At 48.8% G+C, this 20,382-nt stretch overlaps 1 long non-coding RNA gene across 1 annotated transcript in view; it reads left to right on the forward strand.

The window, feature by feature from the left end:
* LOC132397056 (uncharacterized) overlaps positions 1 to 14,677 on the forward strand; it is a 16,941-nt gene extending 2,264 nt beyond the window's left edge. Inside the window, exons 2-3 of the long non-coding RNA XR_009513255.1 lie at positions 8,884 to 8,959; positions 11,982 to 14,677. This is a non-coding gene — a long non-coding RNA (uncharacterized LOC132397056). The remainder of the gene's footprint in view (positions 1 to 8,883; positions 8,960 to 11,981) is intronic.
* Positions 14,678 to 20,382: the final 5,705 nt, after the last annotated feature.

A 20,382-nucleotide genomic window follows, 5' to 3' on the forward strand; every position in this document is an offset into this window, starting at 1 on the left:
TGTTGGGGGGGTGCCGGATAATGATGGGGAGAGGTAAGGAGAGTGACTGTTGGGGGGGGTGCCGGATAATGATGGGGGGGGTAAGGAGAGTGCCTGTTGGGGGGTGCTGGATAATGATGGGGAGAGGTAAGGAGAGTGACTGTTGGGGGGGTGCTGGATAATGATGGGGGGGGTAAGGAGAGTGCTAGTTGGGGGGGTGCTGGATAATGATGGGGAGAGGTAAGGAGAGTGCCTGTTGGGGGGGTGCTGGATAATGGTGGGGAGAGGTAAGGAGAGTGCCTGTTGTGGGGGTGCTGGATAATGGTGGGGAGAGGTAAGGAGAGTGCCTGTTGGAGGGGTGCTGGATAATGATGGGGAGAGGTAAGGAGAGTGCCTGTTGGGGGGTGCTGGATAATGATGGGGAGAGGTAAGGAGAGTGCCTGTTGGGGGGGTGCTGGATAATGGTGGGGAGAGGTAAGGAGAGTGCCTGTTGGGGGGTGCTGGATAATGTGGGGAGAGGTAAGGAGAGTGCCTGTTGGGGGGGTGCTGGATAATGATGGGGAGAGGTAAGGAGAGTGCCTGTTGGGGGGTGCTGGATAATGGTGGGGAGAGGTAAGGAGAGTGCCTGTTGGGGGGGTGCTGGATAATGATGGGGAGAGGTAAGGAGAGTGCCTGTTGGGGGGGTGCTGTATAATGATGGGGAGAGGTAAGGAGAGTGCCTGTTGGGGGCGTGCTGGATAATGGTGGGGAGAGGTAAGGAGAGTGCCTGTTGGGGGGGTGCTGGATAATGATGGGGAGAGGTAAGGAGAGTGCCTGTTGGGGGCGTGCTGGATAATGGTGGGGAGAGGTAAGGAGAGTGCCTGTTGGGGGGGTGCCGGATAATGATGGGAGAGGTAAGGAGAGTGCCTGTTGGGGGGGGTGCTGGATAATGATGGGGAGAGGTAAGGAGAGTGCCTGTTGGGGGGGGTGCTGGATAATGATGGGGAGAGGTAAGGAGAGTGCCTGTTGGGGGGGTGCTGGATAATGGTGGGGGAGGTAAGGAGAGTGCCTGTTGGGGGGGGTGCCGGATAATGATGGGAGAGGTAAGGAGAGTGCCTGTTGGGGGGGTGCCGGATAATGATGGGGAGAGGTAAGGAGAGTGCCTGTTGGGGGGGGTGCTGGATAATGATGGGGAGAGGTAAGGAGAGTGTCTCTGGGGTGCTGGATAATGATGGGGAGAGGTAAGGAGAGTGCCTGTTGGGGGGGTGCTGGATAATGGTGGGGAGAGGTAAGGAGAGTGCCTGTTGGGGGGGTGCTGGATAATGATGGGGAGAGGTAAGGAGAGTGCCTGTTGGGGGGGTGCTGGATAATGGTGGGGAGAGGTAAGGAGAGTGCCTGTTGGGAGGGTGCTGGATAATGATGGGGAGAGGTAAGGAGAGTGCCTGTTGGGGGGGGTGCCGGATAATAATGGGGAGAGGTAAGGAGAGTGCCAGTTGGGGGGGTGCTGGATAATGATGGGGAGAGGTAAGGAGAGTGCCTGTTGGGGGGGTGCCGGATAATGATGGGGAGAGGTAAGGAGAGTGACTGTTGGGGGGGTGCCGGATAATGATGGGGAGAGGTAAGGAGAGTGCCTGTTGGGGGGGGGGTGTTGGATAATGATGGGGAGAGGTAAGGAGAGTGCCTGTTGGGGGGGTGCTGGACAATGATGAGGAGAGGTAAGGAGAGTGCCTGTTGGGGGGGGTGCCGGATAATGATTGGGAGAGGTAAGGAGAGTGCCTGTTGGGGGGTGCTGGATAATGGTGGGGAGAGGTAAGGAGAGTGCCTGTTGGGGGGGGTGCCGGATAATGATGGGGAGAGGTAAGGAGAGTGCCTGTTGGGGGGGTGCCGGATAATGATGGGGAGAGGTAAGGAGAGTGCCTGTTGGGGGGGTGTTGGATAATGATGGGGAGAGGTAAGGAGAGTGCCTGTTGGGGGGGTGTTGGATAATGATGGGGAGAGGTAAGGAGAGTGCCTGTTGGGGGGGTGCTGGACAATGATGAGGAGAGGTAAGGAGAGTGCCTGTTGGGGGGGGTGCCGGATAATGATGGGGAGAGGTAAGGAGAGTGCCTGTTGGGGGGGTGCTGGATAATGATGGGGGGGGTAAGGAGAGTGCCAGTTGGGGGGGTGCTGGATAATGGTGGGGAGAGGTAAGGAGAGTGCCTGTTGGGGGGGTGCCGGATAATGATGGGGAGAGGTAAGGAGAGTGCCTGTTGGGGGGGTGCTGGATAATGATGGGGAGAGGTAAGGAGAGTGCCTGTTGGGGGGGTGCTGGAAAATGATGGGGAGAGGTAAGAAGAGTGCCTGTTGGGGCGAAGAGTGCCGGATAATGATGGGGAGAGGTAAGGAGAGTGCCAGTTGGGGGGGTGCCGGATAATGATGGGGAGAGGTAAGGAGAGTGCCTGTTGGGGGGGTGCTGGATAATGATGGGGAGTGGTAAGGAGAGTGCCAGTTGGGGGGGTGCTGGATAATGATGGGGAGAGGTAAGGAGAGTGCCTGCTGGGGGGGGTGCTGGATAATGATGGGGAGCGGTAAGGAGAGTGCCTGTTGGGGGGGTGCTGGATAATGATGGGGAGAGGTAAGGAGAGTGCCTGTGGGGGGGTGCCGGATAATGATGGGGAGAGGTAAGGAGAGTGCCTGTTGGGGGGGTGATGGATAATGATGGGGAGAGGTAAGGAGAGTGCCTGTTGGGGGGGTGCTGGATAATGGTGGGGAGAGGTAAGGAGAGTGTCTGTTGCGGGGGTGCCGGATAATGGTGGGGAGAGGTAAGGAGAGTGCCTGTGGGGGGGGTGCTGGATAATGGTGGGGAGAGGTAAGGAGAGTGCCTGTTGCGGGGGTGCCGGATAATGGTGGGGAGAGGTAAGGAGAGTGCCTGTGGGGGGGGTGCTGGATAATGGTGGGGAGAGGTAAGGAGAGTGCCTGTGGGGTGCTGGATAATGATGGGGGGGAGTAAGGAGAGTGCCAGTTGGGGGGTGCTGGATAATGATGGGGAGAGGTAAGGAGAGTGCCTGTTGGGGGGGTGCTGGATAATGATGGGGAGAGGTAAGGAGTGTGCCTGTTGGGGGGGTGCTGGATAATGATGGGGAGAGGTAAGGAGAGTGCCTGTGGGGGGGGTGCTGGATAATGATGGGGAGAGGTAAGGAGAGTGCCTGTTGGGGGGGTGCTGGATAATGATGGGGAGAGGTAAGGAGAGTGCCTGTTGGGGGGGTGCCGGATAATGATGGGGAGAGGTAAGGAGAGTGCCTGTTGGGGGGGTGCTGGATAATGATGGGGAGAGGTAAGGAGAGTGCCTGTTGGGGGGGTGCCGGATAATGATGTGGAGAGGTAAGGAGAGTGCCTGTTGGGGGGGTGCTGGATGATGATGGGGAGAGGTAAGGAGAGTGCCTGTTGGAGGGGTGCCGGATAATGATGGGGAGAGGTAAGGAGAGTGCCTGTTGGGGGGGGTGCCGGATAATGATAGGGAGAGGTAAGGAGAGTGCCTGTTGGGGGGGTGCTGGATAATGGTGGGGAGAGGTAAGGAGAGTGCCTGTTGGGGGGGTGCTGGATAATGGTGGGGAGAGGTAAGGAGAGAGCCTGTTGGGGGGGAGCTGGATAATGATGGGGAGAGGTAAGGAGATTGCCTGTTGGGGGGGTGCTGGATAATGATGGGGAGAGGTAAGGAGAGTGCCTGTTGGGGGGGGTGCTGGATAATGATGGGGAGAGGTAAGGAGAGTGCCTGTTGGGGGGGTGCTGGATAATGATGGGGAGAGGTAAGGAGAGTGCCTGTTGGGGGGGGTGCTGGATAATGGTGGGGAGAGGTAAGGAGAGTGCCTGTTGGGGGGGTGCTGGATAATGGTGGGGAGAGGTAAGGAGAGTGCCTGTTGGGGGGGTGCTGGAAAATGATGGGGAGAGGTAAGGAGAGTGCCTGTTGGGGCAAAGAGTGCCGGATAATGATGGGGAGAGGTAAGGAGAGTGCCTGTGGGGGGGTGCCGGATAATGATGGGGAGAGGTAAGGAGAGTGCCTTTTGGGGGGGTGCTGGATAATGGTGGGGAGAGGTAAGGAGAGTGCCTGTTGGGGGGGGTGCCGGATAATGATGGGGAGAGGTAAGGAGAGTGCCTGTTGGGGGGGTTCTGGATAATGGTGGGGAGAGGTAAGGAGAGTGTCTCTGGGGTGCTGGATAATGATGGGGAGAGGTAAGGAGAGTGTCTGTTGGGGGGGTGCTGGATAATGATGGGGGGGGTAAGGAGAGTGCCTGTTGGGGGGGTGCTGGATAATGATGGGGAGAGGTAAGGAGAGTGACTGTTGGGGGGGTGCTGGATAATGATGGGGGGGGGTAAGGAGAGTGCCAGTTGGGGGGGTGCTGTATAATGATGGGGAGAGGTAAGGAGAGTGCCTGTTGGGGGGGTGCTGGATAATGATGGGGAGAGGTAAGGAGAGTGCCTGTTGGGGGGGTGCTGGATAATGATGGGGAGAGGTAAGGAGAGTGCCTGTTGGGGGGGTGCCGGATAATGATGGGGAGAGGTAAGGAGAGTGCCTGTTGGGGGGGTGCCGGATAATGATTGGGAGAGGTAAGGAGAGTGCCTGTTGGGGGGGTGCCGGATAATGATGGGGAGAGGTAAGGAGTGTGCCTGTTGGGGGGGTGCCGGATAATGATGGGGAGAGGTAAGGAGAGTGCCTGTTGGGGGGGTGCTGGATAATGGTGGGGAGAGGTAAGGAGAGTGCCTGTTGGGGGGGTGCTGGATAATGGTGGGGAGAGGTAAGGAGAGTGCCTGTTGGGGGGGGTGCCGGATAATGATGGGGAGAGGTAAGGAGAGTGCCTGTTGGGGGGGTGCCGGATAATGATGGGGAGAGGTAAGGAGAGTGCCTGTTGGGGGGGTGCCGGATAATGATGGGGAGAGGTAAGGAGAGTGTCTGTGGGGTGCTGGATAATGATGGGGAGAGGTAACGATAGTGCCTGTTGGGGGGGGTGCTGGATAATGATGGGGAGAGGTAAGGAGAGTGCCTGTTGGGGGGGTGCTGGATAATGGTGGGGAGAGGTAAGGAGAGTGCCTGTTGGGGGGGGTGCTGGATAATGGTGGGGAGAGGTAAGGAGAGTGCCTGTTGGGGGAGTGCCGGATAATGATGGGGAGAGGTAAGGAGAGTGCATGTTGGTGGGGTGCTGGATAATGGTGGGGAGAGGTAAGGAGAGTGCCTGTTGGGGGGGTGCTGGATAATGATGGGGAGAGGTAAGGAGAGTGCCTGTTGCGGGGGTGCTGGATAATGATGGGGAGAGGTAAGGAGAGTGCCAGTTGGGGGGGTGCTGGATAATGATGGGGAGAGGTAAGGGGGGGTGCCCGAAATATGATGGGGAGTATGGGTTGGGAGAGATGCTGGATAATGATGGGGAGAGTTAAGGAGAGTGCCTATTGGGGGGGGGGGGTGCTGGATTATGATGGGGAGTAGTATGGGTGGGGAGAGGTAAGGGGGGTGCCTGTGGGGGGGGTGATGCTGAGTGAAGGGGGGTTTCGTGGGAAGGTAAGGGGAGTGCCAGTTAGTGACGGGTATGGGAAAGGGGGAGTGGGCTGGCTAACGATAAGGAGAGGGGTACGGGGGGGGTGCCAGATAATGACGGGAAGGGGAACGTACGGGGGTGCTTGGAGGGGAAAGGCGACTGAAGAGTGTCAGATGGTAAAGGAGTGTTTGGTGGCAGGGCAGGCGGATGTGGTGCTGGGGTGTTGGCTGAGGGGAAAGGGGGAGGTAACGGAGTGGAGTGTGGAGGTGCTGCATGTGAGCTCAATTCCAGTGTGTAAAGGAAGTCTGGATGGTAGGGTTAGGGAGAGCTATGGTCTGGGGGTGGGTCGATGGGAGTTGGTAATTCGAATGGTTTGGCACAGACTGGATGAGCTCAAAGGATTGTGCCTGTGCTAAACTTTTCTATGATTGCATGAAACCTTGTGACAGGGTAGGCGGTTAATGCTACCTTGTCTGAGTGGGTCTTTGAGGATGCCACCCGGCACTGGAAGCCCATGGGTTGGGAGTATTAAGATGTTCAGAAGGTAGCTGGCAGGGTGAAGCGCAGGGTCAGTTCGATCCTTGACGAGCCAGGCCATCAAAAGTTACAGGGGAGAAGAAAGGAGAATGGGGTTGAGAGGGATAATAAATCAGCCATGATAGAATAGCAGAGCAGACTCGATGGGGTGAACAGCCTAATCCTGTCTTGTGGTCTTTATGGTGCTGTGAGTTGGGAACAGGCAGTGGTGCTCACCGAGAGTGTGTGGTGGTGGAAAGAGGCGGACAAAGGAAATACTCACATTCCGGCCTCTGCCTCTTGGCCAACTTGCCGCGCTCCCTGCGCCTGTTGTACCAGGGGAAACACTCAAGTACGTCCACGCCCATCGCCTGCCTGTCAGCGAGCCGTGTCCTGTGACAAGGTACCGGTCAGCATACTCCTCTGCTATCCCTCAGCCGGAATCAGGCCACCCCACACTCCTTCCTCGTCCATCCCCTTCCTTCACACACAATACCCTGCCAAACCCACCCCCACCCTAAAAGTCCGTCTTTAGCTTGAATTACTGTGGGGTGCCCTGATGTGATGAAAATTGTCAATGATCTTTATAGAATAATAAGGCACTGCAGCCATCAACCTGTAACCGGATCATAGCCTTCCATACCCCTCCCATCCATGTCCCTATCAAAACTTCTCTTCAATGCTTAATCCTCACTGAGCTCAGTCCACACTCGCACCACCCTCTGACCGATCTCAATTTCTGTGTTTTCTAACCATTGGACTTTGCTTAATGGTAGAAGCTGTTCCCTATTGCCCAGCCCCTGTGCAGTATAATGTGTAACGTGGTGAGGATGGTCTTCATGGGACCATCTCTGTACCAATCTCTTTTCACCTGTCAAAATTGAACTGGAGTGTGTAAACCATGGTGTCGAGAGACACAGTCCTTTCCAGCTCTGCCCAACCCCCAATCACATTACTTCACTTGCCTGTTGCTGAAACCCTTATCTGTTGCCTTGTCAATACCACCCCTAATGCACAGAAACACCAATGCCCAGGATTTGAAAAGTCTACAGCCCAGGCACCAGGATAAAGAACACTGTCACCGGGAAGCATCAAAGATCCCCACCATCCAGGCCATTCTTACTGCTCCTCATCGGGAATACAGGAGCCTCAGGTCCCACACCACCAGGTTTAGGAACAGTTATTACCCTCGAACCAGCAAGGTTGTCCTCACTCATCTCAGTTCTGTATTGATTACACAACCTACAGTCTCTCTTTCAAGGACTCTGCAACTCGTGTTCTCAGTATTTCTTTATTTGCACATTGGTTGTTTGTCAGTCTTTATTTATGTATAGTTTTTCATAAATTCAGTTCTTATTTTTCTTTGAATGCCTGCAAGAAAATGCATCTCAAGGTGGTACATGATGACATGTATGTACCTTGACAGTAAATTATTGTGACATGCTTCCCTTTTTCTGCTTCTGAAAATCATTCACTTCAAACCCGGCTGTGCTGTCCAAACCTGTGCTCTGTCCCCATCATCCATCTGACACTCTAGTGTCGACAGACCTAACTTGTCTACAGCCTCTGTCTTCCACGTCTCTGTGATACCCTCTCACACTCAGCCTGAGATGACTCTGCTTCCAAATTCTTCTCGTCTGTCCCCTCACCTGCATCTATCCTGATATTTCTTCCCTAAACATCCTGGCACTCTCCACCTTTACAGTGTAAACTATTTGATCACAGTTTTGAACAGGTTTCCTATTATTGTCTTCAGAATCAGGTTTAGTATCACTGGTATATGTCGTGAAATTTGTTAACTTTGTAGCAGTAGTATAATGCAATTTATAATAATAGAGAAAATAACTGAGTTACAGTAAATGGGTGATGGGGGTCCTTAATAATGGACACCACCCTTCTGAGGCACTGCTCCTTGAAGATGTCATGTACATTGATGGAACTGACTAATTTTACAACTCTTCAGTTTACTTCGATCCTGTACAGTAGCCTCCACTCCCCCCCCCCCCGCCGGAAATCCAGTACCAGATGGTGATGCAGCCAGTCGGAAGGCTCTTCATGGTATATCTATGGAAGTTTATGACAAATTACACCTCCTCAAACTCCTAATGAAATACAGCTGCTGTCTTGCCTTTTTTGCTGCATCAATGTGTTGGGTCCAGGTTAGATCCTCAGAGATATTGACACCCAGGAACTTGAAATTGCTCACACTCTCCACTTCTGATCCTTCTGAGGATTGGTTCCCGTGTCTTCCCCTTCCTGAGGTCCACAATCAGCTCTTTGGTCTTACTGATGTTGAGAGCAAGGTTGTTGTTGTGACACTGCTCACCTAGTTCTATATCTATCTCCTGTACACCCTCTCGTCTCCATCTGAGATTCTTCCAGTGATGGTTACATTAAAATTAATGTGGTATAGCACCAGTGAGATGTCTGGGCAGGGATTGACAATAAAACCATAAAGCCGTTAGGTACAGGAGCAGAGTTAGGCCATTCAGCTCATCGAGTCTGCTCCACCATATAATTATCCCTGATTTCATTTTTCAACCCCATTCTCCCCATAACCCTTAACCTGTTACCAATCACAAACCATTCAATCTCTGCCTTAAATACCTCCAATGACTCCACAGCCATCTGTGCCAATGATTCCACAGATTCACCTCCCTCTGGCTAAAGAAATTCCTCCACATTTCTGTTCTAGAGGAACATCCCTTAATTTTGAGACAGAGGGTGTGTCCTCAGATCCCAATCAGGTTAGTGTGAAGGATGGGCCAGAGCGGTACAATCTGGCCTTGTCAGTGTGCAGTGGGACTTGGTGGCTGGAGTTAGTCAGTCAATTGGCATTGGTGGGGTGGGAGGAGTTGCCTGGCTGCCTGTGTCCACACTAACGGTCTCTGTGGTTTTCCAGCGGCCCCTGCAGGAGGAAAAGGGCCCGGTCGCTCCCTGGTTATTGGCTCTCTTCGTGTTTGTGGTGTGTGGATCAGGTGGGTGTCTCACTTTTAATCATATGGTATCTGTCAGCAGTGAAGAATGCTTTATGACTGATATACACAGACTGGTCAGTCTGCCCACGGAAGAGCTCTCCAGTCAGTCTCATTCCTCTGTTCTCTTCCGTCTACCTCCTCGATTATTCTTCTCGATCTCCTTTTGGGGAAAAAAAAAACCCTCCATTATCAGATTTGTTTCAATAAGATTATTCTCTTTAATAAGGTCAGAAGAATCTTATTGTTGTTGGGCTTCCCTTGTTGCCCTTGAGAGATTATGGTCTGTCTAGGCCTTTCACTATTTGATAGGTTTAATAAGACCATAAGATATAGGAGCAGAAGTAGGTCATTTGGCCCATCAAGTCTGCTCTGCCATTCAATCATGGCTGATTCAATTCTTCCAGTCATCCCCACTCCCCTGCCTTCTCTCCATTACATTTGATGCCCTGGCTAATCAAGAACCTATCTATCTCTGCCTTAAATACACCCTATGACTTAGCTTCCACAGCCACTTGTAGCAACAAATTCCACAGATTTACCACTCTCTGACTAAAGTAATTTCTCTGCATCTCTGTTCTAAACGGACATCCTTCAATCCTGAAGTCATGCCCTCTTGTCCTAGACTCCCCTACTATGGGAAATAACTTTGCCATATCTAATCTGTTCAGGTCTTTTAACATTCGGAATGTTTCTGTGAGATTCCCCCCCTCATTCTCCTGACCTCCAGGGAACACAGTCCAAGAGCTGCCAGATGTTCCTCATACAGTAACCCTTTCATTCCTGGAATCAATCTCGTGAATCTTTTCCGAACCCTCTCCAATGTCAGTATATTCTTTCTAATAAAGGAGCCCAAAACTGCACACAATACTCTGTGGTCTCACGAGTGCCTTTTAGAGCCTCAACCTCACAGCCCTGCTCTTATATTCTGTACCTCTAGAAATGAATGTCAACATTGCATTTGCCTTCTTCACCACCGACTCAGCCTGGAGGTTAACCTTCAGGGTATTCTGCACAAGGACTCCCAAGTTCCTTTGCAACTCTGCATTTTGAATTCTCTCCCCATCTAAATAATAGTCTGCCCGTTTATTTCTTCCACCAAAGTGCATGATGCCACTGTTTTGCCCTTTCCCCTAAACTATCTAAGTCTCTCTGCAGTCTCTCTGTTTCCTCAACACTACCTGCTCCTCCACCTATCTTTGTATTATCGGCAAATTTAGCCACAAATCCATTAATCCCATAGTCCAAATCGTTAGCATACATCGTAAAAAGCAGCGGTCCCAACACTGAACCCTGTGGAACTCCACTGGTAACCAGCAGCCAGCTGGAATAGGATCCCTTTATTTCCACTCTGCTTTCTACCGATCAGCCAATGCTCCACCCACGCTAGTAAGTTCCCTGTAATACCATGGGCTCTTGTCTTGCTAAACAGCCTCATGTGCAACACCTTGTCAAAGGCCTTCTGAAAATCCAAGTACACCACATCTACTGCATCTCCTTTGTCTACCCTGCTTGTAATTTCCTCAAAAATTGCAGTAGGTTTGTCAGGCAGGATTTTCCTTTCAGGAAACCATGCTGGCTTTGGCCTATCTTGTCATGTGTCTCCAGGTACTTCAAAATCTCATCCCTAACTATCAGTTCCAATGACTTCCCAACCACTGATGTCAGGCTATCAGGACTATAGTTTCCCTTCATTCGTTTCAATGAGACTCCCCCTCATTCTTCCATACTCCAGTGAGTACAGGCACCAAGTCATCAAACGCTCCTCATGCATTAACCCTTTCATTCTTGGCATCATTCTCAAGAACACCTATCCCTGTACATATTTCCATTTCTGTGCGAGATTTCCAAGTTCCCTTGTCCTTCCAGAATCCCTGGCTCTCTGATTCTCAGAATTCCTATTCCAAATGTCACCTGGTTTGTGCAGGGTATCGGCTTGCTCTAACAGCCTGTGGTTTTGTCATTGGTGTGGAGGTGGGATGGGGGGCAATGGCTGCCGGAGCTGGAGCAGTATCTTCAGCTGCTGATGGATGAGAGTCAGAGTCACAGGTCCTTTGGCCCAACTGCTCCATGCCAACAGGCCCGTTTGTAAAGATTAAAGATTAGCTTTATTCGTCACATGTACATCAAAACATACAGTGAAATGTGACGTTTGCATCTATGGTCACACAGTCCAAGGATGTGCTGAGGGCAGCCGCAAGTATTGCCCCTCTTCTGGTAGCAACCCCTTAACTCACTAACCACCCGTACGTCTTTGAAATGTGGGAGGAAACATGTAGTCACGGGGGGAACGGGCAAATTCCTTATAGATAAGGATGGAAATTGAACCCTACTACCATTAACAAAGGGGATGCTGAACGCCAGGTTGGGAATTCTTGTTCTGAACTTTTCCCATCGTGTTGCTGGCCAAGTACGCTTTAACTGTTGTTAATGTACCTGCCTCAACCTTTTCCTGTAGCAGCCTGTTCTGTCGTGACCATTCTTTGGGTGGAATAGTTATCCCTCAGATTCCTCTAAATCTCACTCCTCTCACCTGAAACCTGTGCTGTTTATTCCTGATTCAAAGTTGTTTGCCACACTTGCACTGAAACCTGTTGTGAACACAATCTACTGAGGATGTGCTGAGGGCAGCCTGTAAGTGTCACCACACATTCTGGCACCGACGTAGCATGCCCATGGTGTTTGGCAGAGCAAAACAAAACAGAGCAGGCCAAGCAACAAAACAAAAACAGCAAGACACGAGCCCTTCTCCCCCACACACACTCTCACCCCAGGACATCTCTGGTCTCCAGTGGACTCCTGATTTGCAGACATCAAGCTGCAACTCCACAACACTGGGAGAAAAGACTGCGTGCGTTCGCCCTACATCTGCCCCTCATAACTGTAACAGCCATTGAACGGGCACATTTCAAGGTGGGCTGAGCCATCTGATCCTGGTTAGGAATATCTGTTGTAAAGACCAACTGGAAAGTGTGGGGTTGGAGCAATATATTCTAATATTTTTCCTTCTTTTCTTCCACCGCAGCAATTTTCCAGATTATTCAGAGCATCCGGATGGGAGCTTGAAGGATGATCCAGCTGGTGGGAGCAATTTTCCGTACACCCATTGCCGACTGTTTCTTCTTTTCACTCTGATTCCTGATCGACTTCTGTGTGGACTCAACAACAAACTTAAAGTCTTATATATAAATCCAAATCTACCATCAGTATTTCCCAGTAATAAGTAAGGCGGGTGCACATTGTAGACAGTGATATATATAGAGATATATATATATACATATATATAAAGTAACTTATAGAATAAGGCAAAAATAGTGGCAACCTGAGCAGTATACGTATTCCAGCCATTTGCTGATGCTCAGTGTAACTCATCACTTCTCTTCGTTCCTGTAAACACAAGGACGTTCTTTACTAGTGCTGGGTGCACTCTCTCAACGTTCCTTGCCATAGCTAACCCTCAGTTTAGGGATTCCTAACCTTTGTTATGCCATGGACCCCTACCATTAACCAAGGGGTCCATGACCCCAGGTTGGGAATGCCTATCTTCTCGCTGTCTGGTAGCCTGGGTCTTTCTCAGAGTTTGTCTCTGTTTGCCGGGTGTGACCACGAGTCTGTCAGTGTCTCCCATCACTCTGCCGTCCACTGGGGTGTGGGGCTGACTCTGAAGGAACAGGAACACCTCTGTTGGGTTTTAAAAAGCCTTGCCAGTCCAAGCAAATTATTTATGCACTTCATCCTGTTTGAGGGATATACGGTTTGGCAGGTTTTTTTCTTACATTTAGACAAATGGAAATGAGATGCACTATTGTTCTGCATGCTGACTTGTTACGTAAACCTCACACTCTAGTAATCCTGTAGACTGACCGGCACTTTCCGAGCCTGCATCATGGAGCAGATGGCAGTCCGGTTACTGTGGACCTCTTCCCTACAGGGACCGTCAAATCCTGGCAGGCTATGGTACTGACTGGTTTAGTAAGGTGCTGGGTCACTACAGGTCTCTTTATTCATACAGTCTCCTGTTCTCTGGTGTGCGGTGCATCATTCCTTCTGCCTCGCACTCACATTGGACTTGGCAGGAGCTGATCTCGAGGGACCAGTCCCTGATCATTTCAACTGACCTGATTAATAAGGAGACCAAGTTCCACCATACAGCCCAGCCGCAAGCACGGCAGCTTTTTGTCATAGGACCACTGACCGGTAAGCTTTTCTTATCCCTGCATGTTCATATGGCTCCATCCAACTCCAGTGGACACCTCTCCAATTTCCGCTATAACCAACTCCCTTGTAAGTTCTTGGCCAATATTGCAAGTGGCTTAACCCCTTAAATCATTTGTGCTGTCCTTGCCCTGTGGAGGGAGCTTCACTCTGTGTCTGACGCCGGGAGTGTGTGATGGGTCATTCTGTCCAATGTGCCATATCTATCCCTGTAGTGTTATTTCAGCACAGGTATTTTTTATAACTAAAAGAAAATAATTAAGTTGTTGAACAGGTGGTTCAATCTGTAAATATCTGTCATAGAAGCAATTGTCTACTAATTGGCATTTCAGACCTTCTGTGAGTGGTCCATTCTTGTAAAAGTCCTGATGCAGAGTAGAACCGCCCTGGTCCTCTACTACCCCATGCCTTCTTGCGCTGGTGTGGTTTTGCTGGCCATTTCCCATGCCAGCTGTCCTGTGTAGGGTGAAACATCACTGGAATCGGGTCAGAGAAGATCTGATCCTCCTGCTGTGAAGATCATGAAGCGTTCTCACTCTGTTAAATGTGGGATTGTGCAATGTTCTGGGCTGATCTTTACCCCAGCACCCTGTAGCTCTTTAGACTCCAATAAATTGGACAAATTATTGTTCCCCCTGAGTCACCACTGGCTGGACAGGTCTGTCTGCCTATTGTTATCACCACAGTACAGCCACTCTGACAGGTTCAGGGAGTGATGGACTGAGATGATCTGTGATCTGGGCATGTACCCCTGACTTCCAACCGGTTGACTGTAGGCTTTCTCTGGTCACCATGGAAACATAGACCTCCACTCCCTGGCTGGTCTATGGCTCAGTAAGAACAGGGACCAGAGAGTAGGCATATCTCACTTAACCCCTGCACCAGCTTGAGAAGTACCTTAATGTTGTGACAACCAGTGACCAGGGGTTGAAAGTTTCCCCTGGTAATTGTCCTGGGCCTGGACTAGATCAAACCCCTTCCACTGCTTGTTAGACCAGTCTCAGTGGAACTGTGGCAACACTCTGCTACTGGCTCCCAGCACAGCAGCTACCGTGCAGGGGAAAGGCCTCTTGGACCAGCTTCTGTCCAATTAGACAAGCCATCTCCCAGTGGTCATTGCCTAAGGTTTTTCAGATGGCATCGAAGCCGAGTGGTCAGTGTAAAGTTTTACAGCGCCAGCAACCCAGGTTCAATTCCCACCGTTGTCTGTAAGGAGTTTGTACATTCTCCTGTGACCATGTGGGTTTCTTTTAGGTGCTCCAGTTTCTCCCCACATTCCAAAGACATACAGGTTCGTAGCTTAATTGGTCACGAGTAGTTGTATGGCCAGAAAAGCCTGTTACCATGCTGTATCTAAATACAATTAAATTTTATTGTTACTGGCATTTGGTTGAATTTTACATTTGAGTTCCCAACCCTAAAGGATGAATTTTGTACTCAATGCTTCTGCCATCCTGGAACATTTGTATTTATCAGCAATAAAGGATGTACCTGCCTTGTTGTAAATGATTGTGGCTCTTGATTGATAAACTGCCAGTAGGACCCACACTTCCTCAGCGGTCCCAATCACAGCTGTCAGCCCACGTCAGGAACGGGGAATTTGCAGCGAAGTCTATTCTGATGGAGACACACGAGAGTGCAGGTGCCAGAATCCAGAGGAACTCGGCGCCTCAACCAGCATCAGTGGGAGGAAACAAATTGTCACTGCGTTGGGTTGAAACAGAGAGGAGAGGCAAAGGGAAGGGGACTGATAAGAAAGGGTTCCGTGGTGATTTTTTTTTATCTAGAGGTTCTTTGGAAGTAAAGAATGAGGCATAAAACAGTAGTTATGGTTGCTTTATTAAGTGTTAGAAGACTGAAGAACAGACAAGGAAAGTGAAGTCATGGTGGCTTTGTACTTGGACTAGAGGTAGCACAGTTCCACATTCCAGTCATAACGAATAACTTTTGAAATAGCCAGATTCATGACACCATATTAGAAAAACTGAGAGGCTTCTAGAAAAATACAGAATCAGCCTCACGAGTTACAGGAAAATTCACAGAATACATGTCTATGTACAACTGCAAGGAAAAGTCTGTGGTTTTCTGCATTAATTACTCAAAATGTGGTCTGGTCATCATCTGAGTCACAATAATAGACAGACACAATCTACCTAAACTAATAACACACAAAAAATTGCACTTTTATTGAACACTTAGATTAATCATTCACAGTCCAGGCTGGAAAAACATATGTGAACCTTTGTATTTAATAACTGGTAGAACCTTCATTAGCAGCAATAACCTTCATCGTGTTTCCTGTAGTTGCTGATCAGATTTGCACAATGGTGAGGATGAATTTTAGACCATTCCCCAAGACTCCCATATCATCAATATTTCTGGGATGCCTTGCACAAGCAACTCTCTTCAGGTTAGGCCACAGCATCTCAATTGGGTTAAAGTCAGGCTCTGACTTGGCATTTCCAAAACATGAATTTTCTTAATTGCTATACAGTTAGGATGAGGTTTTAGTGTTGGTGTGCAGTGCACTTTACCCTCCAAACATAGTGGTGTGCATTTCTGTCAGAAAGTTCAACGTTTGTCTCATCTGCCCACAGGACATTGTCCCAGATGAGAACATTCAGGTGGTATTTTGCAAACTTGAGACATGCAGCCATGTTTTTATTTTTGGAGAGCAGTAGTTTCCTGTGGTGTCCTTCCATGAATGTCATTCTTCAGTGTTTTTCTTATAGTGGACACACGAACAGAGATTTTGGCAAGATCTACAGATTTCGGTCTTTTACTGTTACCCTTGGGTTCCTTTTCACCTCCTTCAGCATTGCACGTTGTGCTCTTGGTGCGATGCCCACTCCTAGGGGAGAATAGCAATCATAGAACACTACAGCACAGTACAGGCCCTTCAGCCCTCCATGTTGTGCTGACCCATATAATTCTTTAGAAAAGTACTAAACCCACACTATCCCATAACCCTCCATTTTTCTTTCATCCATGTGCCAGTCCAAGAGGCTCTTAAATACCCCTAATGCTTTAGCCTCCACCACCATCCCTTGCAAGTCATTCCAGGCACTCACAAACCTCTGTGTAAAAAAAAAACACAACTTACCCCAATGTCTCCCCTGAACTTCCCTCCCTTAATTTTGTACATATGCCCTCTGGTGTTTGCTATTGGTGCCCTGGGAAACAGGTACTGACTATCCACCCTATCTGGCCCTCTCATCATCTTGTAGACTTCTATCAAGTCCCATCTCATTCTTCTATGCTCCAAAGAGAAAAGTCCCAGCTCTGCTAACCTTGCTTCGTATGACTTCTCCAAACCAGGCAACATCCTGGTAAATCTCCTCTGCACCCTCTCCATAGCTTCCACATCCTTCCGATAATGAGGTGACCAGAACTGAACACAATACTCTAAGTGTGGTCTCACCAGAGGTTTGTAGAGTTGCAACATGACCTCTCTCCTCTTGAACTCAATCCCCCTGTTAATGAAGCCTAGCATCCCATAGGCCTTCTTAACTACCCTATCAACCTGCGCAGCAACCTTGGGGGTTGTATGGATTTGAACCCCAAGGTCCCTTTGTTCATCCACACTCTTAAGTAACTGACCATTAATCCTGTTCTCAGTCTTCTGGTTTGTCCTTCCAAAATGCATCACCTCACATTGTCCGGATTGAACTCCATTTGCATTTTTCTGCCCAACTCTGCAGCCTGTCTATATCCTCTTGTAACCTTCGACAACCTGCAGCTCCATCCACAACTCCTCCAATCTTCGCGTCATCCACAAACTTACCCATCCTTCCGCCTCTACAGCCAAGTCATATATAAAAATGACAAATAGCAGGGGTCCCAGGACAGATCTCTGTGGCACTCCACTAGTCACCGACCTCCAGGCAGAATACTTTCCTTCCACAACTACCCTCTGCTTTCTTCCTTTAAGCCAATTTTTTATCCAAACAGCCAAGGTTCCACTTATCCCATGCCTCAGGGCTTTCTGGATGAGTCTCTCATGAGGGACCTTGTCAAATGCTTTCCTAAAGTCCAGGTAGACCACATCCACTGCCCTACCTCATCAATTTATTTTGTTACCTCTTCAAAAAACTCTATCAGGCTCGTGAGGCATGATCTTCCCTTCATAAAGCCATGTTGACTATCCATGAGTAGACTGTACTTCTCCAAATGCTCATAGATCCCATCCTTAAGAATCCTTTCCAGTAGTTTGCATATCACTGACGTAAGACTCACCAGTCTATAGTTCCCAGGTTTCCCCTATTACCTTTTTTAAACAAGGGAACTACATTTACCATCCTCCAGTCCTCCGGCACTTCCCCTGCAGCCAAAGAGGATTCAAAGATCATAGCTAATGCTCCTGCGAGCTCTCCTCTCAATTCCCACAACAACCTGGGGTGTATCATATCCGGCCCTGGGATTTATCAATCTTAATGTTTTTCAGAAGATCCAGCACTTCTTCCTTAATCACCACACTGTCCAGCACGCAGGCCCACTCTACTTCGACCTCATCTTGATCAAGATCCTTTTTACTTGTGAATACTGAAGCAAAGTATTCATTTAGGACCTCCCCAACCTCCTCTGCTTCCAGGCACATGTTACCCTCTTTATCCTTTAGCAGTCCCACCTTCGTTCTCATCATCCTCCTATTCTTCACGCATATACGCATAGAATGCCTTGGGGTTCTCCTTAATCCTACATGCCAAGGCCTTCTCATGCCGTCTTCGAGCTCTCCTAAGTCCTTTCTTTAGCTCCTTCCTGGCTACCCTATATTTCTCATAAGCCCCTCCTACTTCCTGCTTCTTATATCTAACATATGCTTCCTTTTACCTCTTGACAAGTTGCCTCATGTGTTTTATCAGCCACGGTTACCTTTTCCTACCATTTTTTCCTTGTCTCAGTGGGACAAACCTATCCTGAACCCAGCTCAAGTGGTCCCTAAACTTCTCCCACATTACTTCTGTGCTTTCCCCTTTGAACAACTGTTTCCAGTTTACTCTCGCTAGTTCCTGCCTCATCTCTTCAAAGTTAGCCCTTCCCCAGTTAAGCACTTCACCATTTTGTCTGATTTTACCCCTTTCCATAGCTATGCTGAAGCTAAGGGAGTTGTGGTCACTCTCACCAAAATGCTCCCCCACCAAGAAGTTTGTCACCTGGCCAGGTTCATTACCCAGAACTAGATCCAGTATAGCCTCTCCTCTCATCGGCCGGTCCACACATTGTGTCAGGAATCCTTCTTGAACACACCTGACAAATTCAGCCCCATCTATCCCCCTGTACTCATCTCTTTCTTGAGAAGAGCCAGCTCTGTCAGTAACCTGACTTTGTGTGTCTTTTTTATAGGGCAGGGCACCTCTACAACCCACATCTCCAATCTATCTCATTGATTGCAACACCTGACTCCAAATAGCTTTTGTAGAAGCCATTACCCCAGAGGTTCACATACTTCTTTGAAACTAGACTGTGAAGAATGTGGTTTCTCAGGAAGCACTGTTTCCTTCTACAGTGTTGATGAGCCTGATCTCTTCTACTACTTCTGCTCATATCCAACACACACGCACACATAGTGCTTGAGGAACTCACCAAGTCCCACCACCAGCCACATCCTCTCCTCTCTGCACCTTCCTGCCATGTGCAGGGGCCACTCTCACTGTGACTCCCTGCTCTACTTATCTCTCCCTGAACACAACACGTTCCCCACCCTCAAAGTAGATGTAACCTCCTCTCTCGCCACTATCCTGGGTCCTAAAGGTGAGGCAAGGTTTCACAAAGAATTGGAAATTGCTTATTAAAGTTCAAGCTAAATTTATTATCGAAGTCTGTACATGTTACCATGAGATCCACTTTCTTGCAGGCATTTATGGCATAGTTTTGTAGTGACTAGCACAATTGCTGTAGGGTAAACACTGGCCAAGTTTCAATTTCCACTGCTATCTGTAAGGAGTTTGTATGTTGTCCTTGTGACGGCTGAAGTTTCCTCCAAGTGCACCGGTTTCCTCCCACCTTCCAAGGATGCATGGGCTAGGGTTAGTAAATAGTGGGCTCCCGAACATTTGCTCCGGAAGCGTGGAAGCACTTGTGGGCTGCCCCCAGCACATCCTTGGACTCTTGGTCGCAGACAGAAATGACACATTTCACTGTATGTTTTGACATACATGTGGCAAAGCTAATCTTTATCAATCATCTTTTTAGGAAAATAAAGAAATACAATAGAATTTACCCAAAAAAAGCTATAGATAAACACTGACAAGCAACCAATGTGCAAAAGAAGACAAATTCTACATATTATTTTTGATATTACATATTGAAATGTTATACAATGGATTCTAGTTAATTGGGACATTGCGACCAGTACATTTTGGCCCAGTTAGCAGCTGCCCCAATTACCTGGCTTCATGGAAATAGTTAAAAACCTACCAAAAGGACAAACTACCATTCATTTAACTGAGTAACAAATTATGTACCTATATGAAATACAGAACAAGTTAGAACTCTATCATTAATATTGCAGTACTATACAACTCTGTACCAATTCCTAATAGCTACCGATGGAGGAGTTCATCTGGTACTCTGCAGCATTCTTTGGACTGAATGTAAATCAGCACAGATACCTGGTGCAGATAATGGATTGTCTTCATACAATGCTATCGACGATTGTGTCCTCCAAATCTACGTTTTCATTGTAACATTCAAGATGATTGTCAATACCTTCAAATTCTTCATAGTTTCTGACTTGTTGAAGTAGCTGGCATCTCCAAGCCTGAATGCTTGGAACCGCAGTGAGTAAAACAGCTCTGAATTGTCTTACTGCCTATTTCTCATCAACTGTCACAAATCTCTGCTTTTTGAATGCAAGTGCACACAACTGATTCTATTTAAAAGTGATCCATCTGAACATGGAGTAGTGTCTAATAGCCACACAAGTCAGATTAGTCAGAAACCAATCGGCAACAGTCTCCTGCCACAATTCTGCAGCATGGAGTCCCAAATGCTGGCTGTTTTCTTGTTTCATCTTTCTTCATTAAGAATTTTCCCAAATAAGTGGCTGTCCAATTAAGCAAATCCACTGTATAATATATTATACATTAAATATTTCCCTTAAGTTTACTTAATGATATAGACTATTTAGTGAGTTCCAGTGAAGAGACTGTCTTTTGTACTCGTCATACTGATAATATATGGCATCTCCTCCAGCCTTTCCCATTGCATTC

The sequence above is a fragment of the Hypanus sabinus genome, chromosome 7, assembly GCF_030144855.1.
Source record: "Hypanus sabinus isolate sHypSab1 chromosome 7, sHypSab1.hap1, whole genome shotgun sequence".
Classification (NCBI taxonomy): domain Eukaryota; kingdom Metazoa; phylum Chordata; class Chondrichthyes; order Myliobatiformes; family Dasyatidae; genus Hypanus; species Hypanus sabinus.